This window comes from Apus apus, chromosome 1, assembly GCF_020740795.1.
Source record: "Apus apus isolate bApuApu2 chromosome 1, bApuApu2.pri.cur, whole genome shotgun sequence".
Taxonomy (NCBI): domain Eukaryota; kingdom Metazoa; phylum Chordata; class Aves; order Apodiformes; family Apodidae; genus Apus; species Apus apus.
Genome location: NC_067282.1, coordinates 154,345,057 through 154,365,224, shown reverse-complemented (window position 1 = coordinate 154,365,224; position 20,168 = coordinate 154,345,057). Strand labels below are relative to the sequence as shown.

Genomic DNA, 20,168 nt, shown 5'->3' with positions numbered 1-20,168 from the left:
GTATCAAAATGCTGGATGCCTATGACCTACTAAAAGTTCTGAATGTCCAAAGGCTTCCTCATGACAACAGTAATTTTTCTTCTCCTTATTCTGACCTATTAGATACTTAATAAGATCTAGTGCTCTTCTTGGAGTCATACAATGAAAACACAAGTGGCAGCAGACACGAATTGCAACAAAGAAAATTCCAGTTCAGTATTGGGCAAAAAATTTCACAGTGGGGATGGTCAAACATTGGATTGAGGGAGGAGGAACAACGGAGAAGCTGTGGAATATCTGTACTTGAGAGATGCAAGAATGTGACTGCCAGGGCCCTAAGCAACTTGCTTTACCTCTGAAGTTGGATCTAGCTATGAAGTTTGCTCTGCTTCCAGCAGGAGTCCCTTTCAACCTAAGTTATTCTTTGATTGTAATTCATATTACGCAACTGCAGGAGAATTTGCAGTCCTTACAAAATAAGATTGGTAGAGTAGAATTGTGCAGAAGTTTGTAAGCTTTATGTGAAATGTGAATGGGTGTAGTATTGATTATTTCAGTATGAATTATACCACAAATAATACTGATAATTGACTTTCTCCAAAGTGCAGGTATACAATGAGTATAAATATGTAAAAATAAAGCAGGGACAAAGGGAGAACTTTTTTCACAACCACCTGGTCGTGGATGGAGAAAATTGCTGTTATTGATTTTCTGAGGTATAAGCTGACAGTTATGTGGCTTTCTTTGCCATCATCAGTATGCACCCCTTTATTTATGGTTACCTTTTGCATTATGTTTTCTGTCTAGGGACAGACCATGGAAGAGGCACTAGACTACTTTTTAATGTTGCCTTCTTTTCTAAACAGTGTTTGGATTCAATTTTTATCTTCTCTTCACTCTATTGATAAATACAGCATGATCGTTTTCCTCTATGAGTCTTTTTTCTTCAAGTTTGATTCCTGGATTGCTCTGCATTTTCACTCACTGTCCTTTGACAATAATTACATGCTTCTTTGCCCTAAGTTGATTTGGCCTGTATTCTTGTTTCTAGCCTCTCATTACACAAAGTCAGTTAATTTCATTTGGCTTTCATTTTGCCATGCCTGCGTGCTTGTTCTGATGCAACTGCTGAATTTCTTACATCTGGTGATTGTAAGGTTTCTTCTGGGATCTCCACCACTGCTTGGATTCTACTCACAATGTGGTTGTGCTTTTGTATGTCTTGTAGTTCACCAGTATTTTGAATTTGGATTGCTCCAGCCTGATTTTTTATTTTTCCTGTTTTCAGGGTGTGTCTTTCATTTATCATCCTTGTTCTCCCAATAGCAAATGCCTTTTCTGGAAGTTTTACCGTTAGGCTCTAATCAAGCTTGACAAATAGCAGCCCGTTATCCACAACAATTTTATATGGGTTTTGTATGTTGCTTCACATCTAGTTCTTCCTCTGCATGGGATGTTGATTATTTTCTGACTGAATACTCTTTGGCCTACCCTGTATCACTTTCTTCCAACTGTTATGATCATCTCCTTGTCACAAATAGATTTTTTTTTTTCCCTCCTCTTAACCCTTTCATCTGTCCTTACACCATCATACAAAAACATTTTCTTGTCTCCCTTGAACCTTGTGTCCTTTCTCTCTACTCCATTCCTTTAATCACTTGCTCAACTCCTAGCATTTCTTTTCCCTCATAGTACCTGTAGATATGAGTGTTTCCCTTTTTAAAAAAAAAAAAAAAGTGTACAAAATGCCTGTGGCCTCTTGCCTTTTCAACTACCTCTTAATTTCTTTCCACTTTTTTAATCTCAGAATTCTGTGACTGCATTGTCTGTGGCTCTTGTCCTCCACTGCAGCTTCAATTGTACTTTACTACAATTCTAATGAATGTTTACGGTGATCTCTTCCTAGCTAAGGTTCAGATTCAGTACTTCATTTTCCTTTCCCTGTCAGCTGCATTTGTCACTATCAGCTGTGCTGCTCTGAAAGTGCTGTTCCACCTTTGTTTCCCATCTGGGTCCTCCTTTCATTACCTCCTTTCTATTTTTTGCAGAGGCTTGTTCATTACTTCCAGCTTTTTGTGTGGGGTTCACTGAAGTTCTGCTTGTGATTTTATTCTCTTGATCCTGGCATATCATGTCTTTGGGTAGCGCTTGGTAACCTTTTCCAAAGTCTTCTTGAGCTTTCTTTTTGCTCCAAGTTCATGTTCTTCTATCACAATCTTTAAAATTACCCTTGAATTCATGGTGAGTTCTCAGACTCTCATTTCAAAACATAGCTTTTAATCTACATCATTGTTAATCCGTCATTAGCCATCTTGTTCCAATTTTCTTGTCACTTGGATTCACAATCTCCCTATTTGATTTTCAAATTATTTCTTCCTAATCCTTCCTATTTAAAGCTGTAGGAAATTCTGCTTACTTTCAGTATATGAGAAGTAATATGTAGCCTTGTTCACTGTTGTGTCTGGATCCATTTTTAATCTAGTTACAAGAATCTCAGCTTTCAGAGGCAGGGACTATTTTCTTGTGTGCTTTGTTTTGTTATGTCTTACACAAGCACAGTAACAGGTGCCCTAGCTGAATGCTGGGCTGTTCTTCATTATGTCCATGGGAGTATCTTTCTTTCACCTCTCTCACAAATAGCAGAATAGGTTTTCTCCTAGCATTATTTTTTCCTTGACATTTTTATCCTATTGTAGCAAATTGTAGTTCTGTACTCTTCTCTGGAAGCAAAATGTGCTTCACATTTCAGTTAGGAGAAGGTAACGTGCAACACGAAGATGGCAGTCATGGGTATTCAGAGGTGTTCCTGCCAGAAGCCATCCCCAGGCAGTGAAAGGCTCTGTTGTACTAGACTCTTTTTGCCCTGCTGCCTGAGGATAGCCTTCTGGCTCAGACAGCTGATTTCCTGTGCTTCGTGACTTCTTCTGTGCTTTGCAAGTGCATTTTCTTTTTTTTCCTTCCTGACATGCAGTTCATCAGTGTTAGTGTCCTGGAAAAGTAGATGTGCAAGCCATGTAGCTGCTTGCTGGCAGGAGAGAGCAGACAGATGTATGCAAAAGCATACAGGAATCTAGGTCTTAAGTTTGGTCTAGGGTAAGGAAAGACATTAGTTTATTGCATATAAAGGGTCATAAGCCTGGAAGTGAGTAATTAATGTGTGTAATGCATTCTGTGCAAATGAAATACTGCCAGAATTCAAAATCTATGTAAGCTGTTGTAATACTCACAAAAGGCAAATGCACCCCAATGTAAACTGAATCCATACCATTGAATTGAAATATTTTCTGTAGCGATCTGGCTCTACTGTTGTTGCTTATGCAGCATCCTGGTATAGAAATAAGAAACTTCTTGTCAAAGGCCATAAACCATTGAGCCATGATGTAGAGGTAGTGGCATAAGTAACCTGCCCTGCATTTCTTCTTACGCAAACTCAGCTGTCTGTTTTTTTTCATATGGAAGCTTATTACAGATTTTTTTTTTTTCCAAACACCTCTGTTTCTCGTTTGTCTTCCAGATTCAGGAAGGAATTTGAAGCATTTTTCTAGCTATGTTAAGTGTTCTGTTCTTTATATGAATAAATGTCTGCAGCTTACTGCAGTTTAAGAACAGCCCCATAGTCAATCTCAAGGAAGGCTCAGAATGTACAAGGTTGCTCAGAGGTCAATTTGTATCGGATGCTCTACAAGAATTTGAGATGGAAAGGTATTACCTTAAAAAGATTATCAAACTGTGAAGTGACACTCCTGAGCTTTTGAGCTTTCCTAAAAGACTGATGTCACCCTAGACTGAAAATGGTGTGAATATGTTACTTTCTAAGTGGCAATTTAGCTGGTTTCCAGAGTGCTAGACTCTGCCTTTCTCAAAGGCGAAAAAGTGTTCCTCTTGCTCTGGCCATACTAGAGGGCTTCTTGGTTCTGAGAATGTAAATAGCTTATCAGCTATATGATTTGGGCTCCTTCAGATGCAGAATTGCTTAATCATTCTTCTTATTTTGAGGTTCAAAGTAAATACCCCAGCAGGTGGACCTACCTGTCAAGTAGTCTGTCTTTCACTCTTAACTGAAAGTTAAACCCTAGGAATGGTGATAACTGGTCTTAGTGCAGTTGGACACTAATGAAATACTGAACTGAAAAAATACCATATCCCTAGTGCTGGATGATCTTGTCACCTACAGACTGCTTGCTTTGAAATATTGAAGGTGGCAAGTTTTGGACTAGATAAACCAGATTATAAGTGATTCGGCAGAAGATCTTTACCTTATGATACTAGGAATCTTACAGTAGGTACTCCTGCAACAGGTTTGAAAATATATCCATATTCTTCCTTTGAAAATACCTGAGTTTCTTTTCTTACAGTCATGTCAACCATTTATTTCCATGTATGGATTTGGAAAACTAACAGTTGCATGTACTTAGCCTTATTGCATGTAGTTATAGCCTTAAAGGCTATAAATGCCTTCAAGGGAACAGTTTCCTACCTTGTTTATCTTATCACTGTTTTGCTATTCATGAGAAACTCATTTTCATGCAAGATGAAGTCTTGGTTACATTTGAAACTGGCAAAACTATGAAGTTGCTTTGGTAGTTAGCTTATTTAATGTTCAAAATAATTGCTGGTCTTTACTCTCAGTATTAAATTTAAGAAACTGTAAGTGAAGAACAACGCTAAAAACATTCCTTATGTTAGGTTGAGTTGCAAAATCTAAGAAGATAGTTCTACTATTGTTTTATATAAAGCTGTTCACTGGGAGGTGGTGTGCTGTTCCTTCAAAATTATTTTATAAAACACTTTTCCAAGACATGTTCTGGTCTAGCACAGGTATTACTTCTGAGTTGGTGGTGGTGGGTTGGTTGGTTGTTCGTTTTAGTGGGGTTGTTTGGTTTTTGTTGCTTCCCCCCTTGCTTGTCACAATTGACCTTGCTGAAGGTAAATCTAGCTCTTGTTTCTGCTGGCAGTGCTCTGTGAAAGGAAAACTTGTTTATCCTTCTTTTAGAGATCTCTTTTAAAAGGTCTAAATAATTAAATGCTTTTCTCATCAATCTCTGCTTCATTCCCAGTTTGAGAAATTTTTCAATCCTTATACATGAAGGGAAGTCCTTGGAACCTGTTTCCTTTATTGCTTCTTATTGAAAGGATTATCTTGGGTTTCAGTCAGAGTAACAAACAGCGAAGGGTTAAATCTGCCCCTCATCTACAGTATAATGGAGAGAGATTCTGGGCTTTCTCTCACCATTCTGAAGTTTTGTCTGATTCTCTATGAATTGTCTTTCAAAGCCTGCTGCTCACCTGAGGAGGAGAAATCTGCCTTCTTTAGGATTGTTAACAAGGTCGTTCAGAAGGTCAGACTGACTTTGGAGAAAGTTCTTAAAAACCACATATGGGATCACAGAAGTTCAGAACCTAAATGCATGTATGTATATTTGTATATTGATAGTTATATATTTTAATTTTTCATTACTGTTGGGCAGTGGTGGCCGTCTGGCTCGGGTTGAGCGTGCCTTTGTTAGTTTGTAGGGCTTGGAGGTAGGTTTACATATGCTCTCCAGATTTCATGGAGGACAACTTAGGTTTTCACACAGAAAAGTTGTACTTGGTCAGTTAGGACTCCTGTTAGTTGATCTCCCAGAGAATTGTATCTGTGGAATTATTTACCATAGAGGAATAAAGGATTGCCTGTCTATAATATTTTGATTACTATGCTTTCATAGAACCATTTTCTTTCGTTTATCTCTACCATTCTGGACCCTAGCTGTATATTAGGTAAATAAAGTTGGCTAGGGGAATCATTAGGAATTAAGCTATTTATATTCTGAGATTCAGGAAATCAAAACCTAACAAAAATACTCCTACATGCTGTAAGTAATTGTGTTTAAAAGGTTCCTAACTGTGTGGCTAATGAAACGTCTAAGCTAGGGAATCAGTGTGAGCTGAGAAAATTGTGGAAGGTTAGCTACCTCTGGCAGAACAAAGCAAAACACTGTCTATCCCCAGAAACCTGAGTGGTGTAGCACCAGGAGTCTGAAGGTGTCAGTTTATTCTGAATGTCTCATTTGGCACAAGTGTGCCTTGTTTTCCTGAAGCCAGGCTAGGAGTCAGTTGTTAAGAGGGGTGAACCCTACTTTACAAGCTGCTTGCTCTCACTGTTTCCCTTGTGGTAGATCTACCAACTGTGCATTTGCACAGGGGATTGATTTTTATCTAGCTAATCCATCAGAAGGCTAGCTTGGGAGTGGGAGATCTTTGTGCCAGGTCAGCCATCTGAATCTGCTTACTCTCTGAACCATGTTTGCTGTGTTTGATGGGGAGGGCCCTTTCCACTGGTAATTACCACCGTTAGATCAAGTTAGCCATAACACAAAATTGTTCCCAGGTTACACCACTGCTTGAAAGTGCTTTAGGCCCACAGTGCTACTGTTTCTTGGGTGTTGGGAGATGAATGCTTACCTTTTATTCATTATCCTTCTTTTTAGAGAAGGAAAAATATGCAATACCTGACATTTTTTTCTCACCCCCTTCCCCCTCCAATAAGCCCCTCAAGTGAAGTTCTGCATCATGTCAAGGTTCAGCTGAAATAATAATCTCCAGCTTCGAAGATCACATGCCTGACAAACACAGGAAGGAAAACCTCTGTTTCTTACACCCAGACCTGTAATAGTAGAGAGAAATTTCCAGAATTAGGAAGAAGTGACTCTGGAGCTTGTTAATTTTTCATGGTGGGGAAAGGGAAGCCAGTAATTAATTTAAAACAGCCTGTTAGCAGTGATTAAAAAAAAAAAAAAAAGGGGGAGGGGGGATGTGTTGAGAACATTGTCTGCTTATTTTTATCTCTGACGACTGCTTTTATTATGCTTTAGCTCCTCAGGTGAGGAGTGCCACATAATCTTGAGGCATCTTCTACCGTTACCCTTGAAGTGGTTAAGTTCTTGGCTTTCACTGGCAGACTGTGTCCAAACACCTAGTTGCCTGAGCTGGAAATGTGCTCTTTTCTTTCCTAAAGAAAGTCCCTAGTAAAATCAGTTTAACATTTGTTTTCATTCCTCAGGAAATGGCAGCATCTTGAATATTCTTCCACAGTTTTGGAAAAATAAGCATGAAATTCTGGGTGGAGAACAAATTCTGAAAGACAGGCTGAATAATGAACTTGAGATTCACTTTTCTCAGGCATTGCCATCTGCTGTGCTACAGAAACTGTGCTGTCATGAGTCCTGGTCTGTAAGAGTGTGCTGGTACAGAGACAAGAACCTGGTGGGAGCCCCTGTTGTATCTCAGTTCATTGCCTTCCTCTGGTAGCAACCTAGAAGTGTGAATGACCAGTGCTACAGCACTTGGTGGCTCACAGCAGCTCTTTATGTTGGTATCAAACACCAAAGAGGTGAGCAGGCAGAATACACACCTACATTTCTGATACATATAATAGAATCATAGAATGGTTAACGTTGGAAGGGATCTTAAAGATTGTCAGGTTTCAAGCTCCCTGCTATGAGTAGGGCTGCACAAAGCCTCATCCAACCTGCCCTTGAACACCACCAGGGATGGGGCTTCCACAACCTCCCTGGGCAACCTATTCCAGTGCCTTACTACCCTCATGATGAAGAATTTCTTCCTGATATCTAACACAAATCTCTCCTCTTTCAGTTTAAAACCATTACCCCATGTCCTGTCGTTACCCTCTCTGGTGGAAAGTCCCTCCCACAGCTTTCTTGTAGGCCCCTTCAGGTATTGGAAGGCCGCTATAAGGTCTTCCTGGAGCCTTCTCTTCTCCGGGCGGAATAGCCCCAACTCCCTCAGCCTGTCTTCATAGCAGAGGTGCTCCAGTGCTTTTATCATCTTCACAGCCCTTCTCTGGACCCTCTCCAACAGTTCCATGTCTTTCATGTGCTGAAGGCTCCAGAGCTGTACACAGCACTCCAGGTGGGGTCTCACCAGAGTGGAGGGGCAGAATTCCCTCCCTCACCCAGCTGACCACACTTCTTTTGATGCAGCCCAGGATGCAGTTGGCTCTCCGGGCTCCAGCACCTATTGGCAGCTCATGTCAAGCTTCTCATCTACTACCACCTCGAAGTCCTTTCCCTTGGGACTGCTCTCTAGCCATTCTCCCCCCTAGCCTGTGTTTGTGCCTGGGGTTGTGCCGACCCAGTACAGAACCTTGCATATTTCAGTATCCTGAGTGATCAGAAACCATTAATTCTGTTTGTGAAATGAAGCTGGCATTGTTGTGAGTAGAAATCAGGTAAGACCTGGTGATCATGGATTGTAGACAGCAGGAAGTACAGTTCAGTTGAGGTCTCATTCATAAAGATGATACTGGGAAAAGAAGAAAGACTTCTTCAGTTTTGACCTGTCGTGTGGGGGCAGAGAGAAAATGAAGGGTAGGCAGGAAAGGAATTTCTGTACATCTTTACTAGCAGACTTCTTTGCCATTAATTTATCCCAAAGTATGGGCATTATGGCTGCGCTTGCATGTGGTTTTATATTTTATTGTTTGTCTAGCATGCAGAGTGAGGAAAGCGGAAAATAGATTTACTGACAATAGAGTGTTGGGAAAGAATAGGATGTTTAACCACTTGCATTAGTTGTAGCCAGGAGCACTGGAAATTTGTATGTAAAAAGCATCTTGCACATTCCACAGTTGTGGCCTTTATATAAAGCATCAGGGATCCTCAAATGCTATGTACAATTTTTGTTTAAAAATACGTTTTAGTAACTTTAATGTCTTAAGAAGCTCTTCCAAATGTAAATGGGGCTTTCTCTGTACAGGACATTTGTAAACAAAGCTTTAGAGCTTTTGTCTGGCTATCCACAAGCTCACACAATCCTTTCTATAAGATTTAAGTTGCCTGTTACTGTAAAGATGCCAACCTCTTGCTAAATTCTCAATAGCAAGTGAATACAATCCATTTATGTGTCATTTTAGCTTGAATCTTTTTAAGCTGTGCTGGCAGAAAGGTTCTTAAGATTCCCCAAAACTGGGGAGGAGGATGGTTGCCCTGTTCGAGTTTTAACTTAAGCTGAACTTTTTTCTAACTTAAACTAATTCCAGATGGTAGTCATTTGAGTTGTGTCCCCTTCATTAAAAGAATGCTACTAACAAATAAGTGTTGAAGGACATTCAAGAACTTCAGAAGTGTGTTCTGCTCCACGCCTCTTGAGTTTAAAATGGCCTATACTTTATGATAATTGGACGAAAATGCAAACCTTAAAAAAAATATTCCCCAATTTTGAGAAAATTATTTCTTCTTAATCTTTTTGCTTGTTGAGTTTGATAAGAGGTTCGTTTCCAGAGGTAGGAATTAATGACTTTCTGTTGCATTGTATGGGTTATTAGAATTACATTATATCTTTTTTAAGACTTTAAAAATAAAAAATACAGTTTCTTCCTTTTGTTTTTTAACTGTTATCCTGAATCCTTTGATTACTGCATAAAAAAAACAAGCTTCAACTATACTAATGTTCTACTATTGATAATAAAGGAAAGCTCTTCAAACACTGCAATGCAAAACAAGTTCATAAAAAAAGCTGCATAAGCATAATGCTTTGTGCACTAGCTAGGCTGAGGCAGGAATGGTGCAGGCAAAACTGAGACACTTTCTGGTGGTCGTGTGAGACTTTTTTAAAGATAGGATATAGAAAGCAATTTCTGAACTTTTTAAAAAAGTAAATTTTTGTCTATCTACCCATTATAAACCTAGTTATATAACCCCAGTATCTTTTTTTAATTAGAGAAATATGTTCTGGATGAGACTAGATTAATTTCTCTAGATTTAGAAAGATGAGTAAAAATAAAACTGAAGTATGATGAGTATTCATGTAATAATTTTAGAAACTACAGCAAAATTAAAACTCTGTTTTTTGCCTTGAAGAATGTTACTCCCAGAGACATTAATCTGAGAAGAGGTTCTGTCTGTGCTGTACACTTTGCCTGAGGTTATGGAAGAAGCTAGGAACAGAGTTTGGGTTCCCTGAATCTTAAAACCATCCTTTTAAGCTCATTCTAAACTATGCTACTCGCACTGTTGTGCTCTGGGTTATTCTTTCTTGGCAGAGGAAATTATTTTTCAAACAATTTTATACACTTAGCTGGACTCTGTGTACAGGGAAGTCTTCGTGGATAGAGCACTTTGAAAAAAAAGTTATTAATGAACCTTCATTGTTATGGGTTGGATCTCAGCCAGCTGCTTAGTGATTAAAGTTTAATTGCATGATGATTAGTTTTCATTAGTTAGCAATTAGCATTTAACAGCAGTCTTGTCTTGCTGAAGCTATGGGTGAGCTTAAGTGGCTTGAGCCATGTAGAGAAGGAATGTAGCTGGAGATACGGGAGTTGTTCAGGGAATATGAAGATGGGCATTCTAGTATTAGTTGCCCTCAACACCTTCTTTCTACTGCAGTATTGAGCTAGGAGGGGAGATTGGAGCAGGAAATGGAGCAATTGGCCTTAACACCAGAGCCTGGACACAGGACACAGAGACTGGCAGTGGATTAGCCCTTGTGTAGGGAACTATCAAAAATAATAGTCTTCCTCAGAGGACCCTTTTGAAGTTCTGAGTTGCTGTCATGGTAACACTAGTTTTCATAGACTTGCCCTGCTCCTTGCCACAATAAAAACTTTTTTTTTCAGAATCCCCCCTTGAAATCAATGAAATTCCTATTTTTACAGTGATCATGATCCTCAACTGCTTTGTGCCACAGTGGGGCAAATTAGAGGAAAGATGAGTGCAGGGCAAGAGCTGCGGGAAGTGGAATGAGGGTAGAGGGAGGTAGGAATATAGCAAAATGTCAAGGCTCCTTTACTGTAAAAGGTACAGAAGAGAGTAAACTACTTCTGTGCCACTGAGGAGTCTGTTGTGAAGATAAAAATAGTGGTAATGTCATCTAGGCTAAGTTAGGGTTGTTAGAAGCCATTCTTCTCCCCTACGCTTCCCCTGTTGCCAGTACCACTGCTCTGTGACTGAACCAAGCCAGTAGCTGAACTTGCCAGCAAATTCTCAGCCCTCTCCTCCTGCCCCCCTAATATCAAACTAATCTTTTGGCTGGACCAGCTTTCTTGACTCTTAGTGTCAGTACTGATACAGGGAAACACTACAGCTAGGGATAGGAGGGGATCTGCAAGTTGTGCGAGTGTAAACTGTTGTCTTAACATGGTCTAGAAGTGAGTGAGCTGGTTAAGATCATGACCTCAGATAGAAAACTTTTTCAGAATGATATTACTAATTACACAAACTAGTAAATTCAATGAAAGGTACATTTTAAAATTTGTCTTAAGGTGGCTCTCAAATGCGTATAGCTTTACAGCATTCATTACTTAATGTAAAGTGCAACTATCTAGTTGTGTAGATATATGGAAAGGGAGTTTTCTTTACTGTTAATATTGATCTAGAAGCACTAGGGACTCAATGTTCCCTCCCCTCCTCTGGCCTGATTTGCCAGCTGGAGTAACCTAAAACAGGCATTTCTTTTCAGTTAAAAGGACTAAAATAGCTGCAGTTTCTTTTGAGAAATTGTAGCAGTGCTCAAGGAGTGAATTTAATATTGTAGATCTACTTAAGTTGTCTTCAGACTTGCTGAGCTGTTGGCAAAAGTAGACTTAAAAAGTGTGGGACTTAGTGTGAAACAGCAACCCTACCCAAGATACAAGGCTGTGGTGAATGGCAAAGCCTGCCCAGAGCAGCTGCACTGTTTGTCGGTACGTGAGCTACCAGTGGTAAAAATCCTTTGTGTATGTCTTCCCGAGGGCTGGTTGCACAACTGATCATTGCATAAATACACTTGCATCTTACCTCAACCCAGCTAATTGTTGTCTGTGTCCTAAGCTTACCCTCTGCTTGAGAAAGTAGTAAAGGTTGATGTTAAAACTAGTTGCACAGTCTTCGCTTACTGATATTTCCCCCCCTGTTTCTTGCTCCTTGCATGTTTTCTTTTGGTTGGTGCTTAGGACCCTTTTATATTTGTGGACCTATGTGTTTATATGGGTCCCAGCTACTTATTTGTGTTTTTCTCATGGCTTATGGTTTCATAAAATTGTTTTCTTGATACTTTGCACTATGCTGCTGTTAATTGCAGCCTTTCTTGTACCTCTGACTCCTTTATTCTTACTGAGAACTGAGGCTTGCTAAATTTCAGAAATTATTTATGATTAAAGGACAGTGTCCAGCTTCACATAAAACCTACTACTAAGGGAGGGGAGAAAGGCCAACAGTGTTTTGGCATGGATCTCTGAATTGGGAACTTCAGAGAAAGGACACTGCTGCTCATTGTGAAGCTTAAAAATAAAAAAGATGGGGAGGGATAGATAACTTCATGTACTTGAGTTCAGGTTTGGGAGCTGTGATCTTTTTAGACTTTGTGGCTGCACTATCAAAAATTCCCTATGTGGCCTTTGACAAATCAGTTAATTTTTCTGTGAAGTAGGGTTTAAAACCACTTATTTTGTGACCATTGGGACAAATTTATGGGGTGCTTTAAAAATTGAAAGTACACAATGTGTTTAAATTATCAGATGTTCTTAATCAACTTGGAAGCTTAGGGAGGTCACATGTTTATTTGCATAGATGTAACAGGAGGAAGCCAAAGTTAAAGTTTGTGCATGTGTTGTTGTGAGTCGGGTCCACAGAAAACAAAAAGGTTTTGTTGAGCGTTCATCTGATGTTGGATTTCTCTTGTAGAAAGCTAAAATGGTGAAGATCCTAACTTGAGTGTTCTGATACCATGTTAAATTCATTATTTAATTTTTAAGTATTTTCTGGCAAAATAACCCCTCAGCTTAAATTTAATCACAAAAACGTCAATGCATAATTAATGCTTTCCAGAAAACCAACCAATTTTTTTAGCTGTTAATTTTAGGAAATTGTTTAGGTTAGATTAGAAAAATTCCAATACCCGCATTATAGGTACATAAAACTATTTTAGGAGGGTTTAATGCAGTCTTAACTCCTTTACTTAAAATTTAATTATTCCTCCTTTGAAGTATCACACATTATCATTGGGGAAAATAAGGATTCTTTAGTGTTGCCACATGGTACTACCCCTCTAAACAGAAATCTGCAGAGGCAGTTCTTGGGGAATAGGAGTTTTGAATACTTACCAATAAACTCAGTTTTCTGGGCAAACAGCTTCAAGGGTGATGCCAAAAGAAGAATTTTCTGTTCTGAGTCTCTGAGGCTGTCCAACAAAGAAGACTTTACTGCTGACTTAAACTTCTGCTGTTGCACTGGAGCCTTCAGAACATGGAGGAATAAGAAGAGAGAAGAGGCTGCACCTCTGTAGAATAAATGAAAAACAAAAATCGCCTGTATCCTTCAATTTTTGCCTCAAGTGAAAAAAGATTGAAATTTCACTTTGATCTTTCACAGTTACTTATTTGTTGTAGTCTTAGGCTCATACCAGCCCTTTTTATCTTAGTATAGATTGATCTAGATTTATAAACACTGAAGATGTGGCTTGCAAATAGAGACTGTTATTGCCTTCACCACGATTCAGCAGTGCTCTGAGCATGAAACATCTTCATTAGTTTTGTTTCCCCTTCAGATCTGGGGAGAACGACACGGCTCCTTAATCCTTAGATGGAGAAAGTTCTTCCCCCAGGAGAGAACATTAGGTCTGTCCTTTAAGGAAACTACTGACAGTAGCTCAGCTGCTTTGTAATATCCAGCTGGAATGCCATCCGGCCTTGGGACTTCTGCTATTTACATTTGCTGCTGCTTCTGAACTGCTGCTAGCACATACAGAGTTTTTGTGTGGAGTGGCTGTGGCAGGCCTACTGACCCTAGATATTTTTTTAATACATTCAGTTTGGAATTAATGAAAAGTAGCTCTGATTGTAATTGGCAGTTTAAGCAGGACATAGTTTGTAGGTTTTCCACTGGTGATTATTGAATAGTGAAATAACATACTCCCCTTCAAAGCCATTCAGTCATTTGGCCAGAAAACATTATTTTAGACAGAGCACCTGCATCTGAGGTAATTTCATCAATGTGTTTTACTAATTGATTTTGTTTTCCTCAACTGTGATTGACAAACTGTGTCTGTAGTTCATGAGCTTGTACCATCTTTTCAATTTTTTTTTTTTTGTAGTGCTGATATGTTACTTGACAGCTTATCACTAAAGTGTGGGGTACTAACTTTCAGACATTTCTCCTGCAAGTGTCGCACCTTTACCTCTTCTCTTGGATACATTTTACCTGCTCTTGTTGCTCATCTTCGACTGCTTTTCCTGGGTGGTGGCAATAGCCACCAGTGACCTCAGGAATAATTCTGTGCACTTTGCTACTTATTATTATAGCTCTGTCACCAACTACTGCTTCAATAGCCTTCTGCGGGAGCTATCTTCTCATTGTTCTCTCTTTAACAGCATTGAGTATATTTTTATTTGCTACCCCTTTCTAGAGATACAAGCTCTTTATATTCCAGTAAGATTAGCATTGTACCTTTTTCACCAATGCTTACATGCAGTGGAATACATTTTGACTACACAGTAGGAGTGGCTCACTAGACCTTAAGAACTGGTATTCTTATTAATGAGTAAATGCCCATTTGGAATACTGTTGTGATTTTTTTTTTTCTAAACTATCATTTTCACTGTACCTTCTTTTTTCACATTGATCTACCGGCTTTCTCTTAGGCCTCAAACGTAAGTTACTTGTCATTATTTTATCTGCCTTCATCCTGCTTCTTTTTCTTCTTTTGGTTTCAGAAGCTTGTGATCTTCTTCTAGTCAGTGCATCCTGGCTAATTTTATAATTTTCTGAATTAAGTGCCTCACTTTCAAAACTCTGCACATTTACTTTTGTTTTTTTCATGCATTTAATTTCTTCAAAGCCCTCCTCTACTGAGATTTCTGCTAAACAATTGGATATGCTTCAGATTTTTCCTTTTTTGTCACTTCAGTCATTGATATTCAAAGGTTTTGCTTTAAAGGGGAGAGCTTTAGGTAATTACTTCATTTATCTAAAAACTCTTCCCTTATGGTGGTGATGTTGCTTTGTTTTAAAGCATCTCTATGCTGTTTTATATTGCACTCAGTAGACCTTATGTTAAATCGAAATTCACCGTGTATTTGGGTATTTCCCATAATCAGTACCCAGGATAGTCAGGAAAGAATTCTAATACTGGCAGAAGATCCAAATGGAGTAAACGCTCTCTGCCAACTGTGCTGTTCCCACAACTCTGCATGTCCATATCACATAATCATTACTTGAAAATTTGAATTTGTTTTTCCTCTTTAAAATTTGCTCTTCTGTCTTTCAGATCCTTTTGTAACTAAATTACACCCATTGTTGCATGTTTAATTCTCCAAATTAATAGCCAAAAAAACAAACTGTGTAATTTTTTCTGCTGGACTTGAATACTTCAGCAAATTCAAATCCCTATGCTTTAGAAGTGGTTGTCTGAAATGTTCCTCTAGCTCAAGGTAGCTTTTTGTCTTGAAAGGAAAGAGGATTTACACATTCCTTGTCTTCTTGGACCTGGTAGTTTCAATACTACTTTTAAATTATGAAGTTGCTACAAAGGTGTGTTCTTAGCCTGCTTAATTTGAAATTTAAAACATGCTTTTTCATTACTATTTAGATTTACTATATTTGTTAATTTTGCTAAATCTCTTCTAGTGAATCATCACGTTATTCTTCAAGTATCTAACCTGTTAGGGTTCAGTTATGTCTGGTTTTTTCCTCCTTTTTTTTGAGAGATGGGGAGGGTTCATCCACTTTTATGCCTTTCTCAACTTTTCACCAGTCTCTTCTCCTAGAGTATGTTCATGCACATTTAAGCCTTTGATCACTCCACTGACTGAATGAAACATTTAGGCTTGTATGGAGCAGTGAACATGAATTTATCACTTAGATCAAATTTCAGCCCTTTTATATAGTGTTACAGTTTAGCTCAGCCTTCCTGTGGCAGAGGTAAGACTGAAGTCTTAAAAACTTGTAACTTGACAGTATGATTTCTAGGTGCCTACATTTTTTTTAATATTCATAGGATTTATTTTTTTTTATTGTTCATTGTGAAATTTCACAATCAAATCTCTTGGTCTGCAAAAGAGCTGCAATTCCAGGCTGGTGCAAAAGTATGTTTTGTTGTGGTGTCTTGTCTCCAGCAACAGCCAGGAGCAGTTATCTTGGAGATGTGTACTAAACCAGGCACATACAGAGAGCTCCTTGCATATTTTCTCCCTCCTTTCAGTAGTCACAGCTTTAGAGTAGTGTTTTTCACATCACTTTGTTTACTGGGCAGTTTACTGTCCTTGAGGAATTTGTCTAGTCTGGTTTTGAACTTGCTTATCTTTTTGCAGCAGTCTTTGGCAATGACTTTTATAGTTTAATTATTTGTTGTTTTTTAAAAAATGATTTTTTTTAAACAGGTTGTTTGCCTCTCCTTCTTGGAAATGGCTAAGAATCATTCCCTTATGCACACCATATTTATTTTTTAAATATAAACCCCCTTTCAGTTACTTCTTTTCCAAAAGACAGTAGTTTCTCAAATGAAAGCTATTTATGTTCCTAGCTTTCACTGTGGTCTGTCCTATTTTTTTTTCTTTTGTTGATAGGGTGACCAGAACCACACACAGTATTCAGGATGTTATGATACTACAGGAGTTATACAACAGGCATCAATGGAGATTAGGATTTCTTTATTTCTTTCCTTTACTAATAACTTCCTTATGTTCTAGCTGTCTTTTTTTGCAGTTGCAGGGATTGCATGATGTTCTGTCCAGGATGACTACTAATACCTTCCCATAAGTAGTAAATGCTGATTTAGAGTCTGTCACTATGTACATGCATAGGTGAAAATATTTTCCCCATGCGTTTCTTCTTCTGCTTAACAACATTCATTTTCATCTCCATTTTGAAATGAGAGATTGTGAGATCTTTCTGCAGCTCTTTACCATCAGACTGGGATCTGATTGCCTCAGATAATTTTGCCGACTTGGCAAGTTTTCACACGTTTTTGTTCACTTCCCTTTTTGAGAGTCCCTGTTGCATAGCTTAAAGGTCTGCAACAGAACCTTAGACGTTTTTGCTGGTAAATCATTCCTTGTCAAAACTAACCATTTATTTCTGTTCTTGTTCCTTTTTCTTACTCCTTTGAGTTGAGGGAAATAGACTGCTCTGTTCTTAATTCCGGGTATTTCCGTTGGTGTTTTAATCAGTTGTGTATGTATTTAATAGGATTTCCCTTTTCTAAGACATTTTTTCAGATTTTTTAGTTTTTTTCTGGTTTTGTTCTGTGCCATCCATTTTGAGCTGCAGCTTTCCTTTGTGCTTCAGCAGCCTGTGCAGCACTGCAGTTCCGACTTTACTGTTTCCTAATGCAGCTCTATTTGCATCTTCCAGATCATTGATTTGTCTGTTGTTGAAATCTTGGAATCTAAATTTGTCCTTAGTTTTTTAATTTGAAGATAACTGCCCAATATTACTTCAGCGGCTGTTCTGCTTTATTACTTTATTTAAGTTGTTGCCGGTGTATATCAACATCAGCAAGAGATGAATTTTATTAATGCAAGTTTAGGGGATTTTTTTATCATCTTAATTGTGGGGTTCATTTTTCTGATATTATGTGCCTGCTTTTTGGACAACTTAAATTGTTTGTCCGGAAGTGGAAGCTAATAATGCAGTACTGGTTGTTTTCTCTAGCCCCAGTCACATAAGAAAAGTTTTTAATTCGTAGTGCTGCTTTCCTCTCATGTTTCTTAAAACTGCCTGCTCAACCTTTCTTCTTTATTTCAATTCCCTTTTGCAGCAGTCTGCCAAAATCACTCATTCCTTTCTCTTGCAGCAAACAGTACAAATACATATATTTATTTTTTTTTTTAGTTTTCCTCATAGCTTGTTGGAGTAAGTTGTCTCTCTGCATCCCGCTTTCCAGGAAGGAGAATGTGGCTGCCTGCTGCTTTTGTTGCCCTTTCGCCTGGATATTCAATCTGAGCCTCAGCCCAGCCTGCCAACTGTTTAATCAGAAATAGTCAGAAGGCCCTCCTTCCTAATATTGCAGCTGACTCTGAAATCCTCATTATCTTACATCTGCATTCGTGCAGTGCAATTATGCAGCAGCAGTTACTTTCCTAAAAGCTTATAATTTAAACAGACGGAGAGAGTATTAAAAATGGATGCATTTGAAGACTTGTACCTGTGCAATTAATGCCACATCTATTTCATGTTTTGCTTTCTTTATTAGTAACCTTCAGTTAATGCTTGCCATTTTATTCGGTTTATGCAGAATTCTTGACACTGATATGCAGGAAGGGCAAAACCAGGGAGATACCTCGAAAGAAAACAAAGGGAAAGAGAAGAAAATAGAGAGCAAAGGAAAAACTGGTGAGAGGAAGTTAGAATGAGGCGAGGGGGTGGGGAGAATGTGTGTGCAGGTCAGCAAACTGAAAAAAGCAACTGATCAGCAAGAAAATACTCTGGATTCTAGGCAATAGAAAATATTACACAGTTTCATCTGTTGTGAATGTCCTTGCTTAAACTGTCTTTGGTAATTATTCCACAAGAAAAATAGAGGAAGAATTAGTATTAGGCATAAGCAAGTAATTTCTGCTTCTAAGCAACTGTTCCTGCTGCTGCCCAGAATATGTTGGAAGGGCTAGTCCAGCAGCTCCCATACTCCCACCTGCAAAACCCTGTTCTCAGTGGGTTACCAGTACTCCTGGACAAAGGCATCTCTGTCAGTGCAGAGCCAAAGAGAAAAGTTAATAGGTGCATGTTTTACTTAAGCAACTTGGGGCACTTCTTTTCACGAGCTTGAGAGGAGGAATGAAGGTAGCTCAGGATATGTTTATGTTCAACACTTATGTGGACCTGGGTACAAATCTAAGGGAGGCAAAAAAAGGTACCCAAAAACTACACCCCACTTTATTACATTTAGAGCAGGATGTTCTCAGAAGAGTTTACACTCATAGTAATGAAGGAAGGCAAATTGCAGGGGGGAAAAACCCTCGCTTAAATAAGAAACACAGCTAGTGGATTTTTTGAATGAATCAGAGCAGCTCTGCTGCTGCTGAGGTAGCCATCCCCCAACTGTTCACACTTCCAGGTTGGGTGTTACTTCGTTTTGGTAGACAGAGAATGATGAGCTGTTCCGAGGAAGAAATGGCCTGCTAATAGCGTGGAGAGGCAGAGACAATGTATCTGGCTTTAATACTATTGATAATTTAGTTCAAGGAATGGAGTGTCTCTTCTAAATGGCACTTTTCAGTCTCTCCAGCCTATTCTAAGTGAGATATATGTGCCTTGTGGCCAGAGATGAATTGTGGAGATAGGACCTCCAAATCAATCTTTGCTGTGTGGTCTTTTTTTTTTTTCCTTCTTTTTTTTTTTTTTTCTTCACCCTTTTTTTTTTTTCTTTCTTTTTTTAATTTAAGCCAAGAGTTGATTAGATGCCTGGCAATGATTACTATCCATTGGCACCTCCCATTGGGAGCACACTCCAAGTACCAGCCTTCAGCACTTTCAAGCAGAGGAGGTTAAGAAGGCTGCTTACCGAGCAAAAGGAATTTCTCTTCCCATGAGAGCTTGAGTGCTGTTTCCCTGGCTAAGAATGCTATAATTCCTTTACAAGTGACAAGCAGGCTGCTACCATCTGCTGGTGAATGGCTGCAGGATGGTGGGGTTTGGGTGAAAATTTGCTCATGGACCCAAGAGTGGTCATAAAGTCCAGGTCACACTTTTCCTGTATGAAGATAGGTGATTTTTCTTTTTAGAATGTTTTCTAATTGTAATGTACATATTTTATTTTCTTTTTGTTTTGAAAGATAAATACAAAAGTTAAGGGTTCTAACCAAAGCCACAAAAAGTACCAGCAGGAGCTATGCATCTTACTATCTTTTAAGGCATAGCAAGTGATGTCTTGCAAAAGAAGACTGTGACCATCCAGAAGTTTTTTAATCATTTTATTCTGTCCTTCTAGAAAAACCTTGATTTCCAATATGTGGAAACTGCATGGCATTACATTAATCTTTCTAAGATTAAGTGATAGGCTTTAGTTGTTTTAGAACCATACAGCTTTGTAGGGTGTCTGCTTTGTTCAGTCACTCTGTGGTGTGTCAAGAAGGAAGAACTCGAAAGAAAAGAGTAGTTATTGTGTATGTGGTTCCCCTGAAAGAAGCAGATGGTCGGGGGTCCCAGGAGGTAGAAGAAATGGGGCCATTAGACTGTCAGTGGATTGTGAAAAGCAGAAGCATCTGCCAGAATGGA

At 38.8% G+C, this 20,168-nt stretch overlaps 1 protein-coding gene across 11 annotated transcripts in view; it reads left to right on the top strand.

Annotated features, from left to right (window-relative positions):
- Window positions 1-20,168, top strand: part of TCF20 (transcription factor 20) — a 168,598-nt gene that overhangs the window by 89,980 nt on the left and 58,450 nt on the right. The gene's annotated exons all lie outside the window — the stretch shown is intronic.